This window comes from Aythya ferina (assembly GCF_964211825.1).
Source record: "Aythya ferina genome assembly, chromosome: 2".
NCBI classification, from domain to species: domain Eukaryota; kingdom Metazoa; phylum Chordata; class Aves; order Anseriformes; family Anatidae; genus Aythya; species Aythya ferina.
Window position 1 is genome coordinate 132,304,852 of NC_140297.1, and position 27,069 is coordinate 132,331,920.

A 27,069-nucleotide genomic window follows, 5' to 3' on the forward strand; every position below is an offset into this window, starting at 1 on the left:
CTGTTTGCCCTGCAAGTGCCCCGTGATGATGCTCAAGATAATCAGCTCCATGAGCTTCCCTGACACTGAGGTCAAACTAATAGGCCCATAGTTCCCCAGGTCTACCTTCCGACCCTGCTTGTAGATGGGCGTCACATTTGCTAGCCGCCGGTCAACTGGGACCTCCCCTGATAGCCAGGACTGCTGATAAATGATGGAAAGCAGCTAGGCCAGTTCTTACGCCAGTTCTCTCATTACACTCGAGTTATTACTAACAAGCTAGAGAAGTAAGAAACAAAGAAAAAAAACTAAAATCACTTTCTCCCACTTTCCCCCCTCTTCTATCCCTCAAGTGGTGCAAGTGAAGGGGTAATGGGGGCTGTGATCAGTCCATAACACATCATCTCCACCGCTTCTTCACAGTCACTCTCTGCCCCTGCTCCATTTGGGGTCCCTCCTATGGGATACCATCCTCCCTGAACTGATCCTGCAGGGGCTGCCCACAGGCAGCAGCTCTTCAAGAACTGCTCCAATATAGGTCCATACACAGGGTCCATCCACCAGGAGCAAACTGCTCCTGCATGGGTCCATGAATTACCCAGATCCCCCGCTCCTGCATGGGCTCCTCTCCATGGGCTGCAACTCTGGCCCAGGGCCTGCTCCTGCGGGGGCTCTCCATGGGCCACAGCCTCCTCCAGGCCACATCCAGCCTGCTCCACAGGCTGCATCATGGAGATCTGCCCCATGTGGGACCCATGGTCTGCAGGGGGGCAGCCTGCTCCACCGGGGACCTCTCCACAGACCACAGGGGAACTTCTGCTCTGTGCCTGGAGCACCTCCTGCCCTCTTTCATCACTAACCTTGTGGTCCGCAGGACTGCTTCTCACTCCTCACTCTCTCAGCAGCTTATTTTCCCTTTCTTAAATCTGCTCTCACAGATGTGTATACAGCATCGCTTATTGGCTTTTCTCTGAGCACCGGCAGGTCCCTTTAGAGCTGGCTGAAACTGGCCCTTGTCACACATGGGGCAGCTGTTGGATTCTTCTCACAGGGGCCACCTCTGCAGCCCTCTGCTACCAAAACCTTGCCATGTAAACTCACTAAAACCTGATGTAATACTCACTGAGTTAATCTTGGTTTCACATACTACTATAACCTGTTTTATCATTTTTCTTTGTCTTATTTTAGAGATCCTATTCTCCATGAAAGGAATACATTTGTAGGGAAGTCTCCCTTACACATAAAAAAAGCTATGGTATTTGTTTCTTTTATATTTTGAAATCAGTGTCATCTGAAATAAGCCGGGGGGGGGGGTGGATGGGGGAGGAGGGGAAACGTGTTATGTTGTATGATTTTATTTAAAAAAATAGCAAAAATATTAAAAATGGAGCAAAAATAAGCACTGAAGCTAGAAGAAAATGCCTTTGAAGTTTTCACTATTTCTTTAATTCACATGGCTGTATTTTCTTTATATAAGGTGAGTTAAGGATCTATTGCCACTCTTAACCTCTAATTTCCTACTTTTTATAGGTTTGTGTCACAACATTAGTGTTATTTAAATGTAGAGGGCTGCATTTCATTGCTTGGTAATTATTGAGTAACAGAGCATTTGTAGAGATGAATGACAGACCGACAAACCGAGGAGTTTGATTGTCCTTGATATAACCAAGACTACACTGTATAGAAGCAAGGCGGAACATAGTTACAGAGGAGATCTATTCAGTTTCCTGCATTCCAAAACTAGGTCACTATATTTATACACAATTCTATTTTATGAGTTCATAGAACCATAAAGCCATTTAGGCTGGAAAAGACCTCCAAGGCCATCAAAACCAACCATCAACCTGACCTACTGAGTCCCATTGAACCATGTCCCTTAATGCCACCTTAACTTGCATGCGTATACATATATATAAGTATATATATGCATACAAATACAGTCCTCCAATGCAGTCCTTCCAACACTGATGACAGAGTGTTTGCTGCCTATGCACCAACCTTCTTTGTGTTCACTAGGAAGAGGTATATATGAAACAGTTAAAATACCAGGCTGCAGTCATTAGTATTGTTTCTAGCTATGGTTAGTGAAGCTGTGTCAGTATTGTGTAAGAAAATTGTATTTACTTTTTTTAAAGTACATTAGTGGATGTGAGTGGAAGTGATTATAAAACACGGTTCACTGTAGATAATGACATCCTCACATGGTAAAAGCACTGGAACAGAACAGAGTTCCACATCTGTACAGTGTTCTCTCATCTGAGCACCATGATTAGTGCAGAGACAGCCCTCTAATCACGTTTCTCTTTTTAAATTGATCACATAAAATAAGATCACAGAAGTTCAGTTCTGATGAACCCTTTCTTAAATATTTCAAACAGTAATGCCTCTGCTATTCCATGCTTCTACTGAGCATTGGAAAATAAAAATCTTTCAATGGTGAAATTTCTTCCCTGTAGGACCAGGGAAAGATTTAGAGTGTTGCAAAGCTAAGACTTGACAAGACAGACATTGATGCAGTTAAAAGGATTCTTAAAGATAGTAGAGGCAGTCATTTACTCTGAATAGTGAGTCAATCATACAGATTCATTGTATTGCATACATAATAGCTATGTGTGCATATACATATGTACATATATCAGGTATTATACTGATATATATTTATGTATATGCAAGGTATATTTTATATGATATGCATTATACTACAATAATGATAATAATTATCAGATAAATTTGTGAAAAGCAATTAATTTATAACCCAGGTCTACATTTTTCTTCCTTTATGGGAAAGATTTGTTTTTTTCTCATTTTTTTTGTTAAACAAATCTCTACCACAGAGGAAAAAAAAAAGTTTAGATAAAAATAAATATAAAGGTAAACAGCAAGAAGCACAATAAAATGTATGGTAGAGTTTTTGAGATCAGCAACATTTGGTAACAGAGCGGACCAGTACATTTTCACTGGTCCGAATAGGATTGGACAGCATCTTCTATTGGAACACAGAATTAAGTAAAAATGTCAGTTCAAGTGACACAAATATATATATATATATGAGTAAATTAATCTCTCTGTTTTTAACTGTAAATTCATTTCTGTAACTATGTATTTGCATTCAAGTATTCACAGGGGAAGACAGAACTTTTCTTTCTGGGGTTGGACTCCGGAACCTTCTGATAGGAATAATTTATGCATACACTGTAAAAAAAAAATAGTTTGGATCTATTTCAGTCATAAACAAAAAATCATTTTTACATCTTCAAACTGTCCACTTTGAAATTCATCACTTTTAGAAATGCATTTAACCAATTTAAATATAAGAGATTAATGACTTCATGAGGGCCCTGGGGCAAAAAATAATGTCATCAACTATCCACTTTAGCAACCTGAATGATGTGTTGTACAACCACCAAGGCAAGGCACGTGCAGTTCACTTCTTCATCTCTGTTTTTAAATTTTCTGGATTAAAGGGTTTCATACTAACTTGTTTAATCTGCAAAATAGGTTTTAAAGCTCCTAGAGCAAAGTTTATTCCTGAAATACCAGGGTCCAGACTTCTTTCACTGCAAGTGCTTGAAACAGAAATGCTAACAGTAAGCATAAGTAAGATGAGAGTCTGAAGGGAAAAGATCTCTCAGTTCAGTCCTGGAACGGATCAAATCTTACAGTATATTTATATTAACTTGACAGAGATTTTCCAGATTAATGTATATGGAAGTATGACAGCAGATGAGAAACATCTCCTACCTTATTCAAAGATGACCTTGCTGTCTTTGATTAAAATGGCATTAATGAAGGAGTACAATTGGGCCTCCCCTTTTCTGTTCTCCTTTCAAACCTGTGCTGGGTAAATAAAGGGTGATAAGTATTGTTTCACATATCACAGTTTATGGCCTTATTTCTGCTATTATCTGAACATACCCAAACATTTTGACTAAAAGGATTAAGGAGTATTTGGGATGTTATGTGTTGGTTGTAGTAAGAAAAGAACCTTGTCTATGTTTACAAAGCAGTTGCACTGTTCAGCTGTCTCCTGACATAAGGAGGCAACCACAATGGCAGCCCATGTGAGGGGACAAATATGGCTCAGTCTAGCTCAGTCAGTCTCCCTTTCTCCCTGAAAGAGGCCCTAACTGGAAAAAGCAGGAGGCCAGAGCCCTTCCACTCCCAGGTCTAGTCTGCAGAGCTGCTCTTTAGCTAGCCTGGCTAGCCTGGCCCCTACCCCACGGCTGTTGGACTTCACCCCACAGCAGTGTGGGGTGTTGTACTTCCTTCCACCAATCTCAGGGAGGTTTCTCTAGCTTGTGGTTTCCCCCCTGAAGGCTCACCTTGTACCTATGGGTATTGACCACCTTCATACTGATGTAGGAAAGGACTGTGGAGAAGGGAGAAATATTTATCCAGATTTTAAAAGGATTTTTACTTCTACCAGCTCCAACAGTTTCTTCATACCCCAGAAGATTAAAGCAGAATTAGATTAAAGCAGAATTAGATTGGATTAAAACAGAATTTCTACCATCTCTGTCACTTCTGTACAGGAGATGGAGAATATCAAAATTATCTCACTATCCTTCCAAGAGCTATAAAAATATATATGAACAGATATTAAACATCAGTCCTGTGAAGACAGGCTAATAGAGTTGGGGTTGTTCATCCCAGAGAAGAACCTTCCAGTACCTAAAGGGAGCCTACAAGAAAGTTGAGGAGGGACTCTGTCAGGTAGTGTTGTGAGTAATGGTTTTGTAATGTTGGAGTAAAGCAGTAATGGTTTTAAACTAAAAAAGATTTGATATAGATTAGATATTAGGAAGAATTTCTTTACTATGAGGCACTGGCATGGGTTGCCCAGAGAAGCTGCATATGCCTCATCCCTGGAAGTGTTTAAGGCCAGGTTGGATGGGTCTTTGTGCAAACTGGTCTAGTGGGAGGTTCCCATGACAGGGGGGTTGGAATCAAATGATTTTTAAGGTCCCTTCCAACCTAAATCATTCTATGATTCTATGACTGTGCTAACGCAACAGACTAGACTAAATTCTTTAAATCAAATACCTGCAGGAACCACTGACCTTCTGCTATCAAATAAACCTCTTTTATATCCCATATTACAGTTTCAATGTATTTAATATTCATAAGGTTAATTTATCACATCTCATTCTGATATATATCTTAATTGCAGCTGTCATAATCTTTATTTTATTCTATTTTATTTATCTATCTATCTATTTATTTATTTATTTTTGGGAGTCCACTGATCTACTGGAGAATTCTCATTACTTTAGTGTATTATGTACTGTTGATTTTTGTATCTGCTATTTTGCATACAATTTACATCATACTGATCTATGAGGCAAATGATTTCACTTGTCATCTTGCAGCACCTCACAGATCCACTGAAAATGGATCATGGGAAGCTGAGCCCAAGGAGTACTCCTTGATTTGCTTGTTCATAGGTCTGTGTACCATTCTTCTCTATATTGGATACTGCTGTTTCATTTGCTGACCCAATAAAATAAAATGTTGATAAAGAATTAGTTTGCAGCTGCATTGCATACATTTCTGAAAATTATATATATGTATATGAATCATATATGAATCTTATAGGAGTGATGCTGTGCTAAATATAGCTGAAACACACAGCTCTAGTTCTGACGGTTTTAATATGATCACTGTGTTGTTAGGGGTTACATCTGAGAGGTGTCTGTGTTTAGTTAGAAAACATATGGGCTGCTATTTCAGATGTTTTCTGTGACATTACTCTATGTGTGTTTCAGTATAGAACTAGGTGAAAATGTTTCTTTCTATCCCACAAAAATATTTAAAAATTATTATCAGGATGAGCCTGGAACTATGATCTGAGGAGAAACCCTTCCCTCAGGATAGCCTAAAACATGGTGCACAGGACATTAACCTAAGACCGTGGAGATATCTACTTACATACCTTCCTTGCCATTCTGCAACTGCAATAACCCAGCACCAAATCTTTCTTTGGTAGGTGGGCATTCATGACAAATTTCTATTAATCATCATTCAGAGCTATTATATTTCATTGAAATAATTTAATGTTCATTGAAACAAGGGAACACACTTTATCAGATCCCCTCAGAGTGTCTTACATCTCCTTCTAACTTCTAGAAATTGAGAGTTTCCTTTTCTCTCTTGCCTGATGAATGTTTTACAGATGGCAGAAAAAACAAACACAACATTCTTTTAGGCTGCTTACTATATACCAGTTATCCTGATTCAAGTACTTGCGAATAGATCTTTTACCCACTGGCTGTCCTAAGCTCAAACCACTGATAAGTGTTTGTTTTTGTTGGTTGTTTTTGGACTTTTATTTTTCCTCCCAGCTTTGAACAGTAAGTTTGCCAAGGAGTGTCATGGTTTGGGCTGGAATAGTTAATTTTTTTCATAGATGCTTATATGATGTGGTTTAGATTTTTGATGAAAATTCACCAGTATTTTACTTGTTGTAGAGTAGTGCTTACACAGAGCCAAGGACTTTATTTCTCTTGATGCCCTGCCAGAAAGGATTCTAATGGAGCACAGGGAGGTGGCAGAGCTCAGAGTCATGACAGTTAGCCAAGGCTGACCAAAACGAGTACTCCCCCTGTACTTAGCTCTGGTGAGGCCGCACCTCGAGTACTGTGTTCAGTTTTGGGCCCCTCGCTACAAGAAGGACATCGAGGTGCTTGAGCGGGTCCAGAGAAGGGCGATGAAGCTGGTGAGGGGCCTGGAGAACAAGTCCTATGAGGAGCGGCTGAGGGAGCTGGGCTTGTTCAGCCTGGAGAAAAGGAGGCTCAGGGATGACCTTATTACTCTTTACAGATACCTTAAAGGAGGCTGTAGCAAGGTGGGGGTTGGTCTATTCTCCCACGTGCCTGGTGACAGGACGAGGGGGAATGGGCTAAAGTTGAGCCAGGGGAGTTTTAGGTTAGATGTTAGGAAGAACTTCTTTACTGAAAGGGTTGTTAGACACTGGAACAGGCTCCCTCCAACGCTCCAAAATCCAGCAGGCTGTAGGTGGGCAAGAGAAGGTGGGCAAGAGATGGGGAGGGGACATCACCAGGACAGCTGACCTAAACCAACCAAAGGGATATTCCTGCTTCCCAGAATGTGGCCAAACATCATCACTCATTGATGGGAAGTACAGAGTAACTGCTTTTCTCTCTCTGTGTTTCCATGTAGCCTTTTTTTTTTTTTTTTTTTTTTTTTTTTTTTCTCATTTAATTAAATCATCCTTATCTCAAACCTTGAGCCCTTACCTTGACCTCTTTGTGTAGTATTTTCTTCCCCTTCCCCTCTGAGGAGAGGGAGTGAGAGCAGCTGTGGTGGAACTCAGCTGCCCACCTGAGCAAAACCACGACAAGGTTGTGAGAAATAACAAGTATCACAAAATCACAGAATCACAGAATGGCTGAGGTTGGAAGAGACCTATGGAGATCATCTAGTTCAAGCCCCCTGCTGAGCAGGATCACCTAGAGCATGGTGCACAGAATGATATCCAAGTGGGTTTTGAGTGTCTTCAGAGAAGGAAACTCCAAAGGAGACTCCACAATCTCTCTGGGCAACCTGTTCCAGTGCTCTGTCACCCTCAGAGTAAATAAAAATAAAATAAAAATACAAAATATGTGACTTGTCTAGAACTGTGTGAAAACAAACCACATGATGCTAGGGTGTAATCACGGATTTAGTAAAGATAAGAAAAGAACACTCATCATAAATCTGCTCTGTCGTAGTTAGCCTTAAGAAAAAAGACTTATGTACTCATGCTGTCTGTCTGTCACCCACAGTAATTTCCTACTACTTTTCATCAACTATGAAAAAACACATTTCAAAGATAATTCCTTCCTACTTTCTTTGTTCTACCTTCTAAACATGCTGTTGAAGATATTTTTTTATTATTATTTATTAAAAAAAAAAATGTGAGAATTCTGTAATAATTCTGAAATAAGTTCTTCTGGTAGCAGCGAGTTATGCAGTCACCTGGGCTGCATATCCACATAGGAGAGAAAATTAGTGTGAACCAACAAAGTTACCGTCTCTTAGTAAGGATCTTTCACTAATTGTGGTAGGGTGAATGAGGGGAATTTTAGAGACAAGGAAATACAAACCTCTAGGACACCAGGGTTCTCTATTTTGACTGCTTATGGAACACTCACATTTGAGCAAGATGTTTTGCTGGACCCAGAATACTTTTCAGAAACATTCCAGAGGCATTTATTTTGACAAAAGTTTTAGTGGAAAGGTTTTATTTGAGAATCAATACTCAGGAGAGAAAGGTTTGCATCAAAAATTTGACCTTTTCAACATGAAACACATATTTTGACACGCATCCATTTTGCAGTAGCATTTAAAAGGCTTTGTGAAAACAAAGCAGAATTAAAAAAACTCTGAAACTTGAAAACTGTCAGAAAAGTAAATCATTATTTTCTAGCAAACTCTACTTATTGCCTTTACTTAGAATAACTTATTTCATTCAACGCTGATTTAGCCAGCCATAACTTAACATGATCCAAAGTGCATTGTTATTAACACTTTATTATTGTGTCATTGTATCATGTTATCATGTCAAAATTCACCGGAGTTCTCCACTGTAAAGCTCAGGGTTTGACAATCTTACCTGGAGCATGTCAGTGAGTGCTAATAAGATGGAAAAGACATTTCAACTGTTATTTGTTTCTTTGTTCATTTTTAAGTACACTTGAATAAAAACAACCACAAAACTCTCAAGCAATCACTTTTCCTTATATGTGTTTCTCATACAGATTTTTTTTCTCCTTTTGTCATTATTTCATATCTTATCATCAAGTTACTGGGTAGGTATTACAAAAAAATGTGAAGCACAAACCTCAGTTTGGATTTGTGATATAGGAGTGTGTAGTTCAGTTAAGTAAAACGTTAAATATTTTTTAAAGGTACTTATTTTTTTTGAATTTATTATTTAGGTTAAGCTATTTTATTACTCTTAATGGACTGCTTTATTTTTTATTTACTTATTTATTTATTTTCATCTTCAGGATATCCAGCCCCTATTGGAAATGCAATCTCTTAGATGTTGCTAAAACAAAAAATGAATGCCTAAAAATATGGAGTGATAGTTCTGAAAACTGAAGTTTAGTGAGCTTGCACAGGCTATGCAACAAGTACTTCCTTTTGATCTCTCTTTATTGCTTAGTATTGAGCCTTACTAAATGGAATGATACGTATAATCTTTATATGGACTTTGGGTCTATATGAAATCCTTCTTTATTTTTGTGTGTACAAAATTTAGTTCACCATACCATTGTTGTCAAGGTTCATCAAAGAGATTATGAATTCACCATGAGCACAGAGACACTATGTTGCTTTGTTGTTTTATGATTGTTCATAGATGTCTCTAAATATTTTAGATGTGTGACAGACAATAAGGTAACTATAATATGAAGATAGTTCTCTGTTTCAGAGTCTAACCTTTCAGTGGAATTTGAGAGAACCTTGAGCCTTCAGACTAATTTTGTGAAAGCTAAACAGATGAATTCAATATTTAAATAATTATCTGACTCACAAACAGCAAATTATCAGCATTGCTGTTTATTGTTAAAAATAAGAAGACAGCAAGTGTGTCTCTAAAATATCTTTTTGAAGTAGTCCTTGTTCTTGGAAGATTCAGCAAACTGAAAAAAAAAAAAATATTAATTTGTTGAATAGAAAGGGGACAAGGATATGCAGCAAGATATGTATTGCAGAGTATGTTCCTCCCTTTCTTGTCTTTTGCTCACTTTCCCATTTTTTTTCCCAAATGCCTAAATCTACTCAGAGAAAGTTACGGCATGTTATATATGGAGTGGTAATTCGTGTCGAGAAAAGGGTTGATATTAATAAAGAAGGGAGAGATTTGGGAGTGTGGCCATGGGGATTGGAAAGCCCCGTGGGTGAGATAACATTAGGCTCTTAACGATGAGGCCATCAGGAATGTAAAAGAGTTTAGAGGGAACAAAGAAGAGTGATTCAGAAGACTCATGCAGTTTCAGGTTTCTTGTTCTCCAGCTGGTTTCTTGTTCTCCAGCCATTAAGGCATGGATGTTTCTGGGTGTTTGCTGTTGTTGTTACCTCAAAGTTTTTTGACCAATGAAAAGTTGTTTTGAAAAGAACTGCTGTGGAGAGAAGGGTATAAGAGGGGAGCCTGCCCTCAAGAAAAAGGAGAAGAAGAAAAAAAAAGGCAACACGATGAAGTTATGTCATCAATAAAGAAGCAGGAAAAAGAAGTGAAGAGAAACAGGCTGGCAGAATGGAGACCAGGACGGGAACAGGCACTTTGATTGCCTCATGAAGATAGGTTCAGCCAAACTCAGCAAACCGCTCAGAGAAGCTTGTACAGAAAGTTGCTGGAAATGGGCGCACTGGAGCTGGAGAGAAGCTCTAGCTGAGAGAAGCGGACCTGTGCACACAACTGCCTCTCTCTGGTAAGCAGTTGAGCATTATGGGGAATCATACGTCCTTAGGAACAAAGACTGTCCTGGTAACTTTACAGTTTATTCTCCTTCTTAAAAATCGGACAGTTTATGATCCTGAAACATGGGACCAAATCGAGGTCGAGGTGTGGGACACTGCAACTAGAAATGACAAGGTTGCAGTGGGATTGCTCGGTACCTGGTGAGCAGTCTCTGAGGCCTTAAAGAGCCATGTGGAGCCACAATCACAAACGTGTGGCTTGCACACGTTTGCACACGAGCCCTCACATTTTTTTTTGTGAAAACGTGAGGGAGCTGCGGGCTCATTTACTGATCCGACTGCTATGCCATCGGCCCCTCTGCTGCTACAGCCATCGAAGGCTTTTGCTGTTACACCCCCTGTTGAGCTGAACGTGCCTTTTGACTCAGGCCTCATTGGCCTTGAAAAGGAGATGGATATGTTTTTCTTCAATCTGGGAAGAACAGGATACATAAGGCCTGAAGACCGAGTTCCTTGACAACTTAGGGCAAGACATATTTGCTCAAAAGGAATGGAAAATGGAGACTGTTGTTTGTAATCAAGAAAAGGAATGGAAAATGGAGACTGTTAAGTCATGGAACTTAAAGGATTGTTCTTTCCTGATTGTACATATGTATAGGCATACTCGGGTTTAGTATGTAAAAGCGATGTTCTATATATTTAGAATGTTTGATGTTCGTGTGTGCATGTTGGTGGAGTGTAGACTCCCCACACACCCAGCACTGTTTACTTGCCTTTTATACCTTTTATACCTTTTATAAGTATAAATATTACTAGATGCAGATTGAGTTGAGACTTCATTTATAACAGGGCATAAAGAAAAGAACAGGATTAGGCAGAATATTAGGCATGATTCTGTAAGGATCAATGAAATGTATGGCATCTGGCTTGCAAGAACATCTGGTTAAAAGGCAAAGACAAGAAACAGAAAAAGTGAAACACTGAAGACACGGATACAGAAACCCTAAGGAACAGTAGATTGTATGCCAGACATATGTACCAATCCACATGCATCTAAAGGTCTGTGTTGATCTGGTCAATCATGTCCATTCATAGTATATGCGTACATGGACTGGGGAAGTATACTATTACTGGCTGTATCTTGAACAAAGAACTAGAGCAGCTTCATTCAGATCTACTTGAGAACCTGAGGTTCGCTGGATTTTTAATTTTAATTTTTTTTTTATTTTATTTTTAACATGCATTATTTATGTTGTCTTGGAATGGTACAAATTCTGCTTATGTTTGGGTCTACATTTTTTTGGGTATTAGTGTACCTCTGCATGTCTACATTGTTTCTATCATGGATGTGGTGGTTTTTTGTTTGTTCGTTTGTTTTTAACAGAGTAATGCATTTCTAGAAATACTGAAATGTTACATGTCTTATGATGGAAAAGTTTTCTGGGGCTTGTACATTGTCTTTGTTTTGTGCTCTTGTCTAGGTTGTTACAAATGGTCTATGTTTTCCTCATTGCTACTCATTGTCATTTTTATTGTTATAATGGGATAGTGGAGTTTGTTTTAAGTATAGTCTAGTTCTTTCCCCTTCCCATTACATTATCACTAATTTGATAACTAAATGGAGCCTCCAGGTGTTGGGAGAGCTGCTTTTTCTTGTGTAAATGTGCTTTTGTATAAATGAAAGAGCAAAATTCCTTTCCAAAGTAAAATGGATTGAGTGTTTATCTAAATGCACATCATGTCAAAGGTTTTGTATAAACTCATATATGTTCAATATTTTGCACATGAATAACACCAGCCAATGATGTTTGTGTTAACCTATTTTCTTGTTCCCATTTTCTGTAGGATGTTAGCCTAGTTCTGCTCATTTTACTACTGATTATTAGAGAATGGAAAAAAAAAAAAAAAAAAAAAAAAGGATTATTTTCTACTGGCAATCACTTAGTGATGGAAAGAAGGTGATGGTGTATGCAGTGTAAGAGATATCTGCCCAGGAGTCATCTCATACAATAATCAGAAATTGTGATTCTTGTTTTTCTTTTATGTGCTGTGGTTTACCTAGTTTTGTACAAGTTAGTGCTGCACAGAGAATAGCAATTTGTCTTTTAACTCCACCTGTTTTTTGGACTCTGCAATTTGTTTTTACACTTGGATTGTTGAATGTCTGTCAAAATTCATGATATTTATGAAAATTTCATCTTTGAAAGTTGTTTTGTTGGTGAGCTGTTTAAATAATTTCATGTCATAAATCTGTGAGAGTTTATCTACATGTGCAAGCCTATTTTATGTCCATTTAAGTCTGGACTTGCAGAGCAAAAGACCTAAGGGGAAAGTGTTGGAATTGAGAAACAACTTGAAGCAGCTCAGCTAGATTTATTAATTAATTTTATTTATTTATTTATTTATTTTGTGTGTGTGTGTGTTTGATTGCATATAGGATTATTTTAACCAGTCTGAATTTATGGATGGATATGCAGAAATAGAAAGTTAACACTTCACGGTTACATAGTGCATTAGAATTTAGGCATTTTCAACTTAGTTTCTCTGACCCTGGATGCGTATGCCTATGGAGATGGATACAAATTGACCCAGCTTCCTGTAACCATGTTCTGAGTTGGCTAGACAGAACCAGCTTCAAAGCATGCTTGTATACTCATGCAAGTACATTCTATTAAAGGGACATAAGCTGAAATACAAAGCATATTGTCACAAGGGTTATCCAGCCCTGGGTAAAGGCAAATTGAATGGCACTTACACAAGTAGAAGCAACTTTTGGAAATACGCAACCATCTCTTAATCTTCAAGTGTCTCTCTGTTTAAAAAAAAAAAAAAAAAAAAAAAAAGTAGAATTTTTCCTTTTTATTGTTATTATTTCTTCTGTTTGTTAGCCCTTTTCTCCTTGCCTTGTTTAAGGTTACAGGCTATTTCTTTGTGCTATTTCTTTGTGATCATGTGTCATCAAGTCCAACAAAGTCCCAATTTCATATGAAACCTCAAAGAACTGTGGAAATATGAGCACACTGATAGTTCTGAGAGTTGATTTTGTTGTTTTAATTGAAGTAGGTAGGGTAGTGGCATGAATACAAAATCTTAACTGTGTGAAATGGGTGCTTCAAAATTAGTAAAGCCAAACACCATTCAGAATGTCCCCTTCAAAGCATTTTGATATTTCAGTCCTTGTTTTCTTCCACAAAGGGAGCAAAATGTGGAAATCCTTCAGCTTCTCAAAAGTTAATATATCAATTACAAAACTTAGTATATCAACTCTCCAAAATAAAACCAGCTATTTCTGAAATTTTGATATGATCTGAGGTGTTTGCTTGAGTTAGTTTACCTTTTGGCCAAGTATTTCCATTGTGGTTTGGCAGTCAAGGGGGATGGATATTTCAGCTGCAGAAAAACTTATTACATCACCGTGATTTGTGTCCTGGATGGTGCAGGAGATCCCTAAGACAACTGAAGTCAAATAGAATGACCCACATGAAAACATTTTAGTCTGTTAATGTGAAGCATTTTTATGATGCTCTAAGGAATTTGAAGCAATTGTTAGGTTTGTAATATTAAAAAAAAAAATAATAAAAACATTTTAAAAAGTAATTTGTTATTAATGCTGTACTTCCACTGAGCATTTTAATTTTACTGAAACTGCCTTTTCCATTGGATAATTTATGTAATGATCTGTTCATAGAACTGTTACAGTAAGAGATATGAGATCTATTTTGGCTATAAACATCTTTTTGTCTAATTTATTCATTTTAGATTGGCATGCTGTAATGAGAAAACATCAGGAGAAATTATATTCTAGAACAACATGGATGAACACTGCACATTGGTAACATTCTGCAGTTAGTTACAGTTTTTAATCATTTTCACCACAATTACAAATCACAGTTCTCACCTACACAAACCAGTCTGAATACAATTGCGTTTTGATGTAGGGAATTGTAATTAAGACAAGCAGATTATCTCAGTGGATTAAGATCTGAAGGCTATAGGAAATATTTTCAAAATTATAAAACCATTTTTGGAGCTCTAGGATGTTAATTTTTATCAAGATTAAATCATCCAGATGTCTTCATGTAAATTAGCTTTACCCTTCAAGACAAGAATTCTGGCATATATTTTGGCTTTTTATATTTTGTTTGAATATATCTGAATAAGAAATCTATGGTGTGGGGAGGTGGAGCGTGCATTCTAAACTGTTTAAGATTCTAGAAAAATTAGTCAGGGATTTCTTATCAGTCTCAAAACAGTAGTATGTGTTGAAGTCTATTGAGACTAGTCAAGCATATTTTTCTACAGTGTAATAATCCAAACTCTGAAGGTCTTTCCAGGAAGCAAAGTTTGGACTGGCATACCCAAATGTGGTTTTATACATAAATGTTATTTATGACTGAAATTTTACTAACTCACAGATTTTTATAATGGCTAGTGAGAGTTCCTTCAATAAATTAACCTTCTGATCTCTTCTCACTTCAGTAAATCTCTCTATAACTAGGATTAGAAAAAGTTACTTTAATAATATTACAGAAGTTTACATTTAATATTTTCAGTATTGAGAAGCAAGTACAAAATTGCTTGATCACACTACAGCATTTTGGAGTTACTAGTTATAACAGAACTATATATATATTTTGCGACTACCATCAGTATTGGATCAATTTCTTTCAGGCTCTTTAATCTATAAACCTTTGTTCACATAGTTAAAACTGTTTGTCTGAAATGAATGATAAAAGAAAGTCAAAGCCAGCCGTATCATAGCATTTAACCCTGTGGGAGAGAACATAGTGTTACTGTAATGCATGAAGGTGTTCAATAGGAGTTCAATTTCACTAGTAATTTTCCAAAACCCACAGACAAATACAGACACAAGCACATGGGAATACATGCAAATCACTACCCATGGATAAAAACAACAATCTAGAGGATTTTCAACTTTTATCTTTCCTTTCATTGGTTCTGGGATTCATTTGTGAATGTTCCTGTTACAAAGGAGATTTTCTTTCATGGGTTTTACATTACAAAAAGACATTAAATTGCATGAGCTGATTAAAAATCACTTAGAATATTTTTTTTTGTCTCACCCTGAAACACAGCTTTAAAATAAATTTAAAATGTTACTCTTTTGTTTCAGATCTGACTAACAGGTGGGCAATGATGCCTTGTGTGTTCTGAACTTTGTTTTCTTAGGTCATCCTCTTGGAAATTTTGAGAGATCCTTAACAAAAATTAAGGTAAGACTGATAGAATATACATATTGCTTTCCATGCATACATAGGATAATCTTTTTAATGTCCCCTTTCTTCATAGTCATTATGATTGTTCTTACAGACTTTAGGAAGGATTTCTGTTCTATATCATGGTTTATACACCAGTGTAAGATCAAATATTGATTTGTTTTATATTTTTTTAAAACTTATAATTTAAACTGAAATAATATGTAACCACCAAAATAGAATAAACAGTTAGATGTAGTTATAGACTTATTTTCTTGCATGTTGCCATTTCTGTATTTAAGCAGGAGAGACAACAAGTTAAATATGTAAATATATGTTACTTAAATATAGATTAATATGTTTATTTTACAATACCCCATGAAGATGTATTAGTTTTTTCTTAATGTATTAGCTGTAAGTTCTCCAATATATTAGTCCTTTATAATAGTATGCTGTAGCCCACAAATACAAAATTTAAATATTTAAATTTTAAGACTTTTAGCACATCTGAATGATATCTTGCTTGTTTACTAAAAAATGCTTGCTTACTGGTAGAAATTTGCTAAACACTATCTTAATTAAACAGAATTGTTCAAACGAAAATAAACTGTATGTAGAAGGTTAATTAAATCACTTAATGTCACATACCCCAGTTCCCAAACTGCACTGACCACATAAGATAATTAAAACTACAAAGCTAAGATTCTGTCCTAGAAGTTCATTTCTATATCATTTAATATTTAAATATGTCTAATGTAAAACATGTGCATGATTTAATAGTGCACTTTATGTTAAGATAAAGTTAGGTTAATGTTAACCTCTCTAACAACTAATGGAGTACAGCAGATGATTAAATGCTGTTCTAGAATTTGGAAGGATTATGGACCTAAACTCCCACTCCTGAGTCATTCAAAAATTGTTCATAACATGAAAGGATTTTTTTCCCAATAGGCTTGATGGATTTTATTCAATGGTATGATAATATTTTGGGGAGTTATGTTTTCTCTCTGTAACCTCAATTAACAAAAAAAATACAATTTTACCTTCATTTAATCCCCAAAGTCTAAGTCCTGCAACAGCTAACTATATATACTACTAATTTAAAAGTGAAGAGCATTTACTTAAATTGTGCAATAATTCTTTACCAAAACGAGCTAAGCAGGTTCAGACTGCCAAATAAAAATTAGCAGGTTTTATTTGTTTGCTTTCAAAATGAATAAATGATTCCATAACAGAGGGAGTTCTGCAGAAGCCTCAAATCTTCACTAATTCATGTTAAATTCATTGAATTAGTTTGGCTGAAAAATAAATTAGATAAAAGAGTAATGGAAATGAAATAAAACAAATTATTGACTGTTCAGAGTTTTCTAGCACCATAATATCTGGGGGGGGGGGGTGGGTGGGGGGAAGAGGCAATAGTGCTTGGAACAGAAGTTTGTAAGTTTCAGAAATAAGGTTCAAATTCCCAAAGGCAGGTCCCAAGAAAGGGAACCAATCATTATATATCTTGGCAAAGGAACAGGACTGCTTGAGTCAAAGGAGGATGTTGTTAGGTTTTGAGATAAAAGCTCACCTGCACACCCACATGGAGAGACAAAGGCAAAAGTGTGAAAAAAGGCAAACGTGTATAATACCATATTGGGCATAATACCTGTATAATACCATGTTGGGCTACTCCTAGGCCCACAACAGGCAGCATTAGGTCATCAAAGACCCACATCCACAAACCCAGAAAGCACAAGGCCACAATGGCAGGTGGAAAAACCAAATTAAGGACTCTGAGCAATGAACACCCTGTCCAGGTCTCTCTCTGAGCTGATCTAGGACAGTTTCATCCCCAGTCACGAAACCTGTCAACACAAATCATACAAAGCTCTAACCAGATCACCTGCCTGGCTAAGAGGAGTCACTGCCTGGGGTGAGACACATGGAATGCAGGGGAAGAACATACTAGAAAAAGGAGGGATTTAAGTAAATGGGAAAAAAAAAAAAAAAAAGCTTAAGACATAAAAAGTTCTGTTCACATGTAAATAGTTTACTGGTCCGTAGGCTTGTCTGACTATGACCTGGGCCTTTCTTTTTATAAATTCCTTTCGAACCCTTCCCTGCATGTGGGTTTTCTGCTCTGTGTGTGTATCAGGGTGTGAGTGCAGCAAGCAAAAACAGACCTTTGATTGGAGGCACTGTTCATCTGTGGTAAAACAGAGGGAATGAGTGCAGGTGTATGACAGAGGTGTGATCACAGTGAAGACTGAGATGGTGAGTAGGACCTTGGGAGCGTGAGTCTGCAAGGGTGAGAGCACAAAGTCAGCTATGGTGACTGGGGAAGTCCAAGACAGCTGTGCGTGTGTGGTCAGCCAGATGGTCTGTACCAGCAACTGGAGCAGGGCTGTAGCCTGAGAGGTTTTCATGCCCAGGGGACTGCAATTGGAAAGAAGGTTTGAGACACCTACTGGGCAGACTGAGTCTGAACCTATCTGATAGAGGGTTCATGTACATATATATATATATGTACAATTTGTGTATATTGACACTGTTGGTGTTGCCTTTGTGCCTGTGAGTGTTGTGAGTGTCTGCTTGTAATTTGTCAACCACGTATATATTCATACACGTATATATGTGGTGTACATATGTGCCTGCTGGAAATAGGTCTTCAGCCTCTCTACTGGTAAGAACAGTGGACATGGAGCTACATCAGCAGCAAACTCTCCCAGCCTGATGGATTACACATGAGATGTTTTATTTGGCTCAAAATATTTAGGTGAGAAGTGAGTGGAAGGGAGGAAAATAAAAAGGTATGTTAAATGCATTTTTAGGTTTTCTCCCTAATCAAATCAATTAGTTTTGTGACCTCACTTTTCATTTCTAGGATCCTTTTAAAACTATAGATCTGTTCTCCAAGGTGGGTTCTGGAAATCCCACCTTCTGTTTGTAGTGTTTGTTTATTTTTTTTTTCCAAGAGACAAATCAATTTACAGAATAGAGTTCATCAACTGTTTGCAAAATCATCACAGTTTAGCAAATGAAGAAATTAGCCCATTAGAGCACTGAAGTCAAAGATTGCAGGTAAGCACTGCAAATATTCACAGCATAGGTATATTCACTGCATAATTGCTTATTTCAGTGACTTTACTCCCAGACAGCTGCAATTCCACAGCCTACTCTAGTCAAAGTAAGGTTAGTGTAAGGGAAGGAAAAGAGCATTTATAATGTCTTCCAATGGCTTTTTCAGGCTTTTCCAAATGAATAGAGACCATCATGAGGTTATTTCCCCACCACCAAATTTAAATTTCTTCAACAAATTCTCACCATCAAGAAGCTGAATTTTGTTATGACCATTTTCAATTATTACTGATTCAAAATTTTGGACTTAGATTCTCTAATACATCCTTACAATACTTTCATCTGAATTCTTATTTAAGAGTCTAGTATTGAAATTACAGCTGAATGTTCCTTTAAGAGCTCAGGTTTTGAAGCACACATAATTTTACAAAGAAATTATAGGGGAAAAAAAAAAAAAAAAACAAAAAACCACACAAAACAAATAAAAAAAAAAAAAACAAAAAAAAACAAAAACAGAGTAATTTTGTTTTTCATGAAAGGAAAGATTTTTTTTTTTTGTCTCAAAATATGACTTTTTTTCTCTTTCTCTCTCTCTTTTTTTTTTTTTTATATTTTTTTTTAATGGAGTTTTACTCTATAATGTTGCTTCTGCTTCTGCTTTGTCAAGGCATTATAGTGTATATATCAAGGTTGGTGTTCAAACTTCAAATGTACTTTTATGGGAATTGCTTACAGTTTTGGGGAGGTTTGAATATTTCCAAATATTGTCAAGTATTTTCTTCATCAATGTGTATTTCACCTGTGGGCTGCCATGTAGGGAGGAGACGTGCTACATATGACTGAGTGTAGGTCTAACAGGACTAACAGTGTTATCTGCTGACAGTGATATTTTCACACTCAGCCCAACAATCAGGATAGACTATAGGGAGATAGAAGCCAATATAAAGTACTTTCAAGTTGCAAATTAATAACTGAAGTTAGTCTGTCAAGTTATCTCATTAAAGTGTTTATTGAAGATGCAAAGAAAAGGTAGTTAGAGGCAGCAACTGTATCATTTAAGAACTGATGAATTTAAAGCCTAAAATGAATAAATGAAAACTAAAAACAAAAACTTTGAACACAGATGGAAAGGTAAGCTAGGTGCTCTAAAACACATCATACATGTAAAGGGTTGAAATTAGGAAGATGAAGTAGCTTGTATTTCTGAAAATGAAAACTTATAAGAGAGACATACACTGCCAGAAGATGAGGAGGACATAAAGACTCAGATCAGTGACACTATATTTTAAAGGGTCCCATTTATATCTCATAATCTGACCTCTTTTTCCATTTTGCTTTGGATAATATGGAAAGTGTTCTGTGTCTGATTTTTCTACATATACTACTTTTTCTTTCCTCTTCCCTTCCTTTCCTAGTATTATCCAGTCTGCAGGAAAATGCAGGAACTCAGCCCTCCATAAGTCTTTGAAGATGAAGTCCCTTATGCAACTACTTTGCAAAACAAAAGCAAAGATGATTTTGCATAGCACTTTAAGTATAATAATATAAACCACTAGAGGACAGTGGATTGTGTATTCCTGCAGCTCAGAGATAATTATCATTATCAAGACAACTGCTTTCAAAACTCTTAAAAATGAGAGTTTATAAAAACGCAAAATAACATCTTATCCTTCTCACCCTGTCTGCAGTATGTACTGTATAAGCAAGTAGCACATCTGGCAGCTGACAAATATAGTTTTTCTCTCTTTAATTATATGTATTTTCATGAACAGGAAATGTCTGATTGCAGCATGTGCTTCTAATGACGCAAGTTTTAAAGCAAGTGCTTAATACTTGTCATCAGAAAAGCTTGCATGACTGATTTGAGGTGGATAACACCCCCAAAATACAAGGCCCATTGAAATTTGATTTTACATGTCTAAATCTGTTAGCTATGAAGAGCTGGATTTGCAAATCTCAGAAAAAATATATATATAAAAATAAATAAAACAGCCTGTTTTATGTTAATTTAATTTTAACTATTTCATCTGCTTTTAGAAGCTACTTTTTTTTCCCAAGTCTCTTGGGCAACAAAAATAAAATTTTAGATCTAGTGCATAGGTTTTAGATCAAATACTCAAATCTCATAGCCTCACTTATTTAGCAGTACTTGAATCATTGGTACATACTAATTAATCTTAACTTCACCAAGCCAAACTGATAACAATTAAAAATAAATAAATCAGAATGCATTTATTCACTTATAGTGAATTAAAAAAAAAATACAACAAACTAATCAAATTAAAACAAAACAAAAACATCTACATTTAGTAGCTAATATTATTAGAAATTTTCTGGTACACAAAGTCAATGATTTAGAAATCTCTCTCCACATTATATCATGTAGCATAGATATATTCATGGGCATAAAATTTTAAATTTTAAATACATGGATATGAGAGCAGTTGAGTAAGGACTATCCTATATCAGATAATGTGCAGAAGCTCCTTGTGCAGATTCTTACTTTGTATTAAACAAAGATAGGAAAGGGCAGACAGTAGTTCCTCTTTTTTGTTGAGGCATGAGTTACTTTCAATTAAATTATTATTGCCTTTAAAACATTTTTCTTGTGAATTTTACCACTGTAGTCTATATATATAAATAAAATTTATATATATATATATTGACAACAAAAAAATAGACCTTAAAAATAAACAGAACCAATCTTTTTCTGAAAAATAAAAATCAAATGTGAAAGGTCCTTATTCTGTGTTAGTCACTTCAAGAAGCCACTGAACTCTTCAATGAATAAATATGGTCTAGGAGATGAACCTGGAATCCTTGGGTAAATTCTCTTCTGATGTCCATGTTGCTATTGTCAACTATTGCAAGTTTTCCACAAGCAGGGAGTATACTACTACAAGTAGTCAACCTTTACTTGAAAAATCAGGACAATCATATTTCTCTCTAGACTTTTAACACATAAAGGACTGAACAGTATAATTATTATTTATAATGTTGATTCAATTATTGTAATCTGGTTATGCAGCATGAAGTGGTACTTATTTCTAAAAATTCAATTTGCTTTTCTTTATTAGTAGATGTCCCGGTTCTGACTGATGTTCCAGTATTATGGAAAATGTCAATGTCAGTAGAAGATTTTATTTCTCAATCCCCTTCAGAATCAGAGGCATTAAAGGTGTTAGATCTACCAGCTGAGTTATTAGTATGGTCATTTTGTATCACATGACCATACTAATTAGGGCATCAAATTCAAGGGCAGGTGAAGGCCTTGTCCTTGTTTTCTTTTTTGAATGGAGCAAGGTAAATTCAGTGTTACTTCTATCCTATTCTAGCGTTGAAATTGTCCCAAGAGATGAGTCCTTCTTTTCTGAAATTAACAGGTACATATTGTTTTGACCTGTTCCTGTATCTATGTATACGAAACTCTATTTTAGGACATAGCCAGGCATCTGGAACTTTTCCTTTTTCATAGACTTCAAGATATTCACCATGGTTTTATTTCTTCTCCATTTTGAGAAAAAAACATCATCTGTTTTTTATTACTATTGCAGTCTTTACAAACATTTTATTCGCTGTGTGCAGATGATCCACTTTTGAGAAATGTCTTATTAATCCTGCCTGCTCTAATGGCTCATTAAAATCCATGTCTCCCTACAGCCCTTGGTCGCCAGCATTTCTGTGAAAATCTTATGTCACACTGAAGAGACTTGAAAAAAATAATCTTCCTTTCTCTTCAACTAGTGATAAAGATATATAGGTATGATATATTACCTATGGCAAATTATAGGGTAACTAAATCAGTTATGCTTGTTATGAATCATTTAAGGAGTTGCTAGGTAGTTTACATTTTAGACTCAAGTGCGGAAAACAGACTAGGAACACAAAACCTTCTCTTTTAGTGAGAATTATTCAATAGATTGTGTTACAACAGTTCCATGACAAATCAAATCAAAACTCTATCTAGCTCAGTATGCCATGTCTGACTTAATCTTGTTATCATGTTTAAGACAAGAGCATAAAATCAAGACCACATGTAGTTTAAGATTCCCTTTGGTATATCCTCTCTTTACTAGCTAGGTTTCCTGACCTGAAAATTGCACTCTGTCAACCACACTTGGTAATGATCAATACATCCTCTTCATTGAATATGTCTAAAACTGTTTTGAATAAGTTTATACTGCTGGTATCAATTTATTTATTTATTTGTTTGTTTGGCAAAGAGCTTCACAGTTTCATTAGGAATTGTATCAAAATGGGTTCTATTTTTTAGTTTTCCTTTGTTTTAAATCTGGTACATAATTGTTTCTTTGAGTGTCCCTTAGTTTTTGAATTCTGAAGAAAAATACAAAATTATTCCCCATACCACTTCTCTATCTCAGTAATGATTTCATAAATCTCTTTTTTACTTTCCAAACTGAAACATCTAATTTATCATGGCTTTTATACATGTGATTATTCAATTTACTTGCTTAAGTAAATTTTATTAAAATTTTTATGAGAAATTTGATTCTCACAAATTTATTGTGTTTTCCCAAAGAACATTTTATCAAAAATAATATTCCTGTGGAAGATACACTTTCAGCTGAGCCAAATTTATTATAAAATAAAAAATGTTTTGCTGAAACGTGGTCCTGAGTGAACCTACTATCAACTTTGATGAATGACTAAGAAAAATTATTTTCTCTTTTTTTTTTTTTTTTTTTACCACTACATTTTTCCTGGACTTAAAATTTAGTTTTTAAGTCAAACAACTTTAGTTTTTGAGTCAAAAAACTCAAGGATGTAGAAGAGCAGAAAAATAACTTAAGGTCAACCTGAGCTCATGCTCTCTCTCCAGCTCATGCCCAGAACATATGGCTAGTAGTCTGATTTGCGTAAACTAATGCAAAATCTTGTAAGAGTTAATGAAATCTGAAAGCTACATATTACTTTACTGTTTTACTGGGTGTGACATGTAATTCATATAATTGATATTTGTATCAAGTAAATCCTCTCACACAGATAGTCCAAATAATTTACTTTTGACAAATCTACCACTTACATGTTCTTGACTTGTCTCATGTACTAAAGATAATTTCATTTTTGAAGCACTATATTTTGACTAGAGATAGAGGAGTGTATCAGCCTGACTGTACTCTTCATCTACAGAATAGAAATATTTCCATTTCACTGTTCTTTCCTGGTCTGAAGCGTTCATTTAATGTCATTGAAAAATGATATTATATTCTGTCTTTACAAAGGTTGTGTAACATTCAAGGAAAATGCTTGTGTTTATTTTTGTTTTTGAATGGTTATGTTCCCACACATATGACTTTGTGTGGGAACTCTAAGAGAAAAATGAGAGGCTGAAGAAGGTCCAAGAAACCTGTATTGGTTCCTCCTTGTGATGGTGAAATCCCAAGCACCAAGAGGAAGAAAACTCTGACATTTCATGGACCAATAAATGTTTTTCTAAGCTCTAGGAGCTGAAGTAATGTTTTTAAAACATTAAAGACAAATAGGCAGTAAATAACATTAGCCTTTGACTATCAGTGCTGCTGAACTCCTAGCTCTGTTTCAGACCACTTCAGCTTGAACTCTCCGTGATGAAACCATGATGGATCTCCATGATGGTTTGGGATAATTTTAGCATAAATTGTTCCCAACGAACAGGCAGCATGAGAATGAGTCACGTTTGGCTCCTTCCATATTACCCAGCAGACTTTACACATCCAAATGCTCCAACTGTTTTCCTGCCATTCTACAGAGGAGACGACAGCAATTTCATGCTACAAAAACTGCAATAGAGTTTGCATGGCTTCAGAACATTTTAGCAGGGGAAAATATACCTAAATTACTTAAATTATGTGTGTAGGTCACAGAGAAGATCCTAGAACAATTTCTATGGAGTGTGGATGCAGTCATCCGACCAAGAAAGTAACCAAATCTAATTGGTATGGCCATAAGTCAGTTAACACTGTTTGATCTAGGGCCAAGATCACTCCATCCTTCTCTCTTGTTTAGCATGCAAGTTTTAGTAGTGAATTTATGCTTATGTTTTATGTGCTTGTTTATATAATTTTAATCAGGCTTTTAGTCACAATAGCCTTTTTTTCATTATCCAATTTAATTACAAGAAATGTTCAGAGAAGTTAGCAAAAGGGACTCTCCGTCACTGAGTTATTTTTGTACATATGGGGAAAATTGTATTTCCAACTGCATAAATTAGACAACTTTGTTCTTGAATAGGGATGTTTTTATTGCAGTGAACAATTTGGAGACACTATATATGCATATGCTGATAACTTTTTGTTACCCAGATAGTTATTGCCTGTTTTAATATGGCATTTACTATCATTCCCCTCACTGGAGTCAAACTTCCTTGTTGAGAAGTCAAGAAATTTTTACATAGTTTACTTAAGAAAGGAATAATATGTGGCAACCCTTTTCCAAAACTGCAGGTATTATATGTGCCAGAAAATTAGAATAAGTATTTGTAGACATTTATTTTATTCTATTTTTATTATAGGTGAAGCGTTTAAGCTAACACAGAAATATTATAAAATAGACTCAATAGCAAATAATATAAAACAAGAGTGGTTAACCATGTATCAATGCATTTCTGCTAATATCTCTTATCACACAATGGGACTTATCATCTGGCTATCCAAAAGTGGGTTTAATTTAGGCTGGCAATTTAGTCTCTCTTTATAGACAAGGGAGAAACAAGCAATTCCAGAAGAAGAATAATTCCATCAATGGATAGCAAATTCTTTAGCAGTGCCTGGATGTTCAATCCATTGAGATGACATGGAAAATAAACCATTTGAGACTCTACCTAATTTTTAGACAGCTGAAGTTAGTTGAGATTAACTATGTTCTTTGAAATATACATATTTCCTTTCTTACTCTTAATTTTTCTTTTTCTTCTTAAACAAAAGAACCTTATACCCAAGAAAACTGATAACATTAACAACTATTCACTTCAGATTATAATCAGAGAGTAGAAAAATTCATAATAATTTAACAGTGAAATATTTACCCTTTTCTGTAGTGAAAAGTGCTTATATAAATCTATTTATTGCAGTCCAGACACAGAAATCACTCAGAGAATGCATTTATTTAAAAAATAAGTACTCCCAAAATGCAGTCAATTTCATAGCATCATAGAATAATAGAATTTTTTGGGTTGGCAGGGACCTTAAAAATAATTTACTCGACTCCCTCTGCCATAGGCAGGGACATCTTTAATGAGACCAGGTTGCTCAAAGCTCTCACAAACCCAACTTTGAACCCTTCCAATGTATCCAATGCATCCACAGCTTCTCTGGGCAAATTGTTTCAGGGTCTCACCAACCTCAACATAATAAATAAATAAATAAATAAATAAATAAATAAATAAATAATCTTCCTTTTACCCAATCTAAATCTTTCTTTCTAATCTCTTCTTTTAGTTTAAAACTGTTAACCCTTGACCTTTCTCTACAGGCTCCACTAAAAAGTCTTTCTCCGTCTTTTTCTTTAGTTCATTTTATATATTGAAAGGCTGCAATAAGGTCTCTCTGGAGCCCTCTCTTCTCCAGGCTTAACAATCCCAACTCTGTCAAACTTCTTCAAAGAAGAGGTGTTTCTGTCTTCTGATCATTTTTGTGTCTCTCTTTTGTACCCACACTAACAGGTCCATGTCTTTCTTGCGCTGGGGACACCAGAACTGGAAGAAGTACTTCTTGTGTGGTCTCATGAGAGCGCAGGAGCACATCCCTTGACCTGCTGTCCACACTTTTGCAGCACAGGATACAACTGGCTTTCTGTGCTGTGAAAACATGTTTCCAGCTCAGCTGAGTTTTTAATACCCCCAAGCTCTTCTGTGTAGTGTTGCTCTCAATCAATTCATTACACAGTCTGTACTTATAATGGGATTGCCCTGATGCAGGCACAGGACCTTACACTTGGCTTTGTAGAACTTCATGAGGTTCACATGGGACTGCTTCTTAGACATATCAAGGTTTCTGAATGTTATCCCTTCCCACTAATGTATCAACTTCACCACCCAGCAAGGTGTTATCTGCAGATTTGCTGAGTGTGTACTCAGTTCCACTGTTCATGTCAAAATAAAGATATTAATTATTATTGGTCTCAGCATGGTCCTTTGAGACCTTTGACTTTTTACTGGTTTCCAGTTGGACATTTAGCCATTGGCAGTAATCTTTGGATACAGCCATCCAGACAGTTGCTTTTCCTTCCAATAATCCATCCATCACAACAATAGCTCTTCAGTTTAGAGGTAAGGATGTCATGAGGAACCACAACAAAGGCCTTACAGAAGTTCAGGTAGAAGTCTACAGTTTGTCTTCCCTTGTCCACTGATGCAGTCAATCCTGCAGAGAATGCCATTAAATTTGCA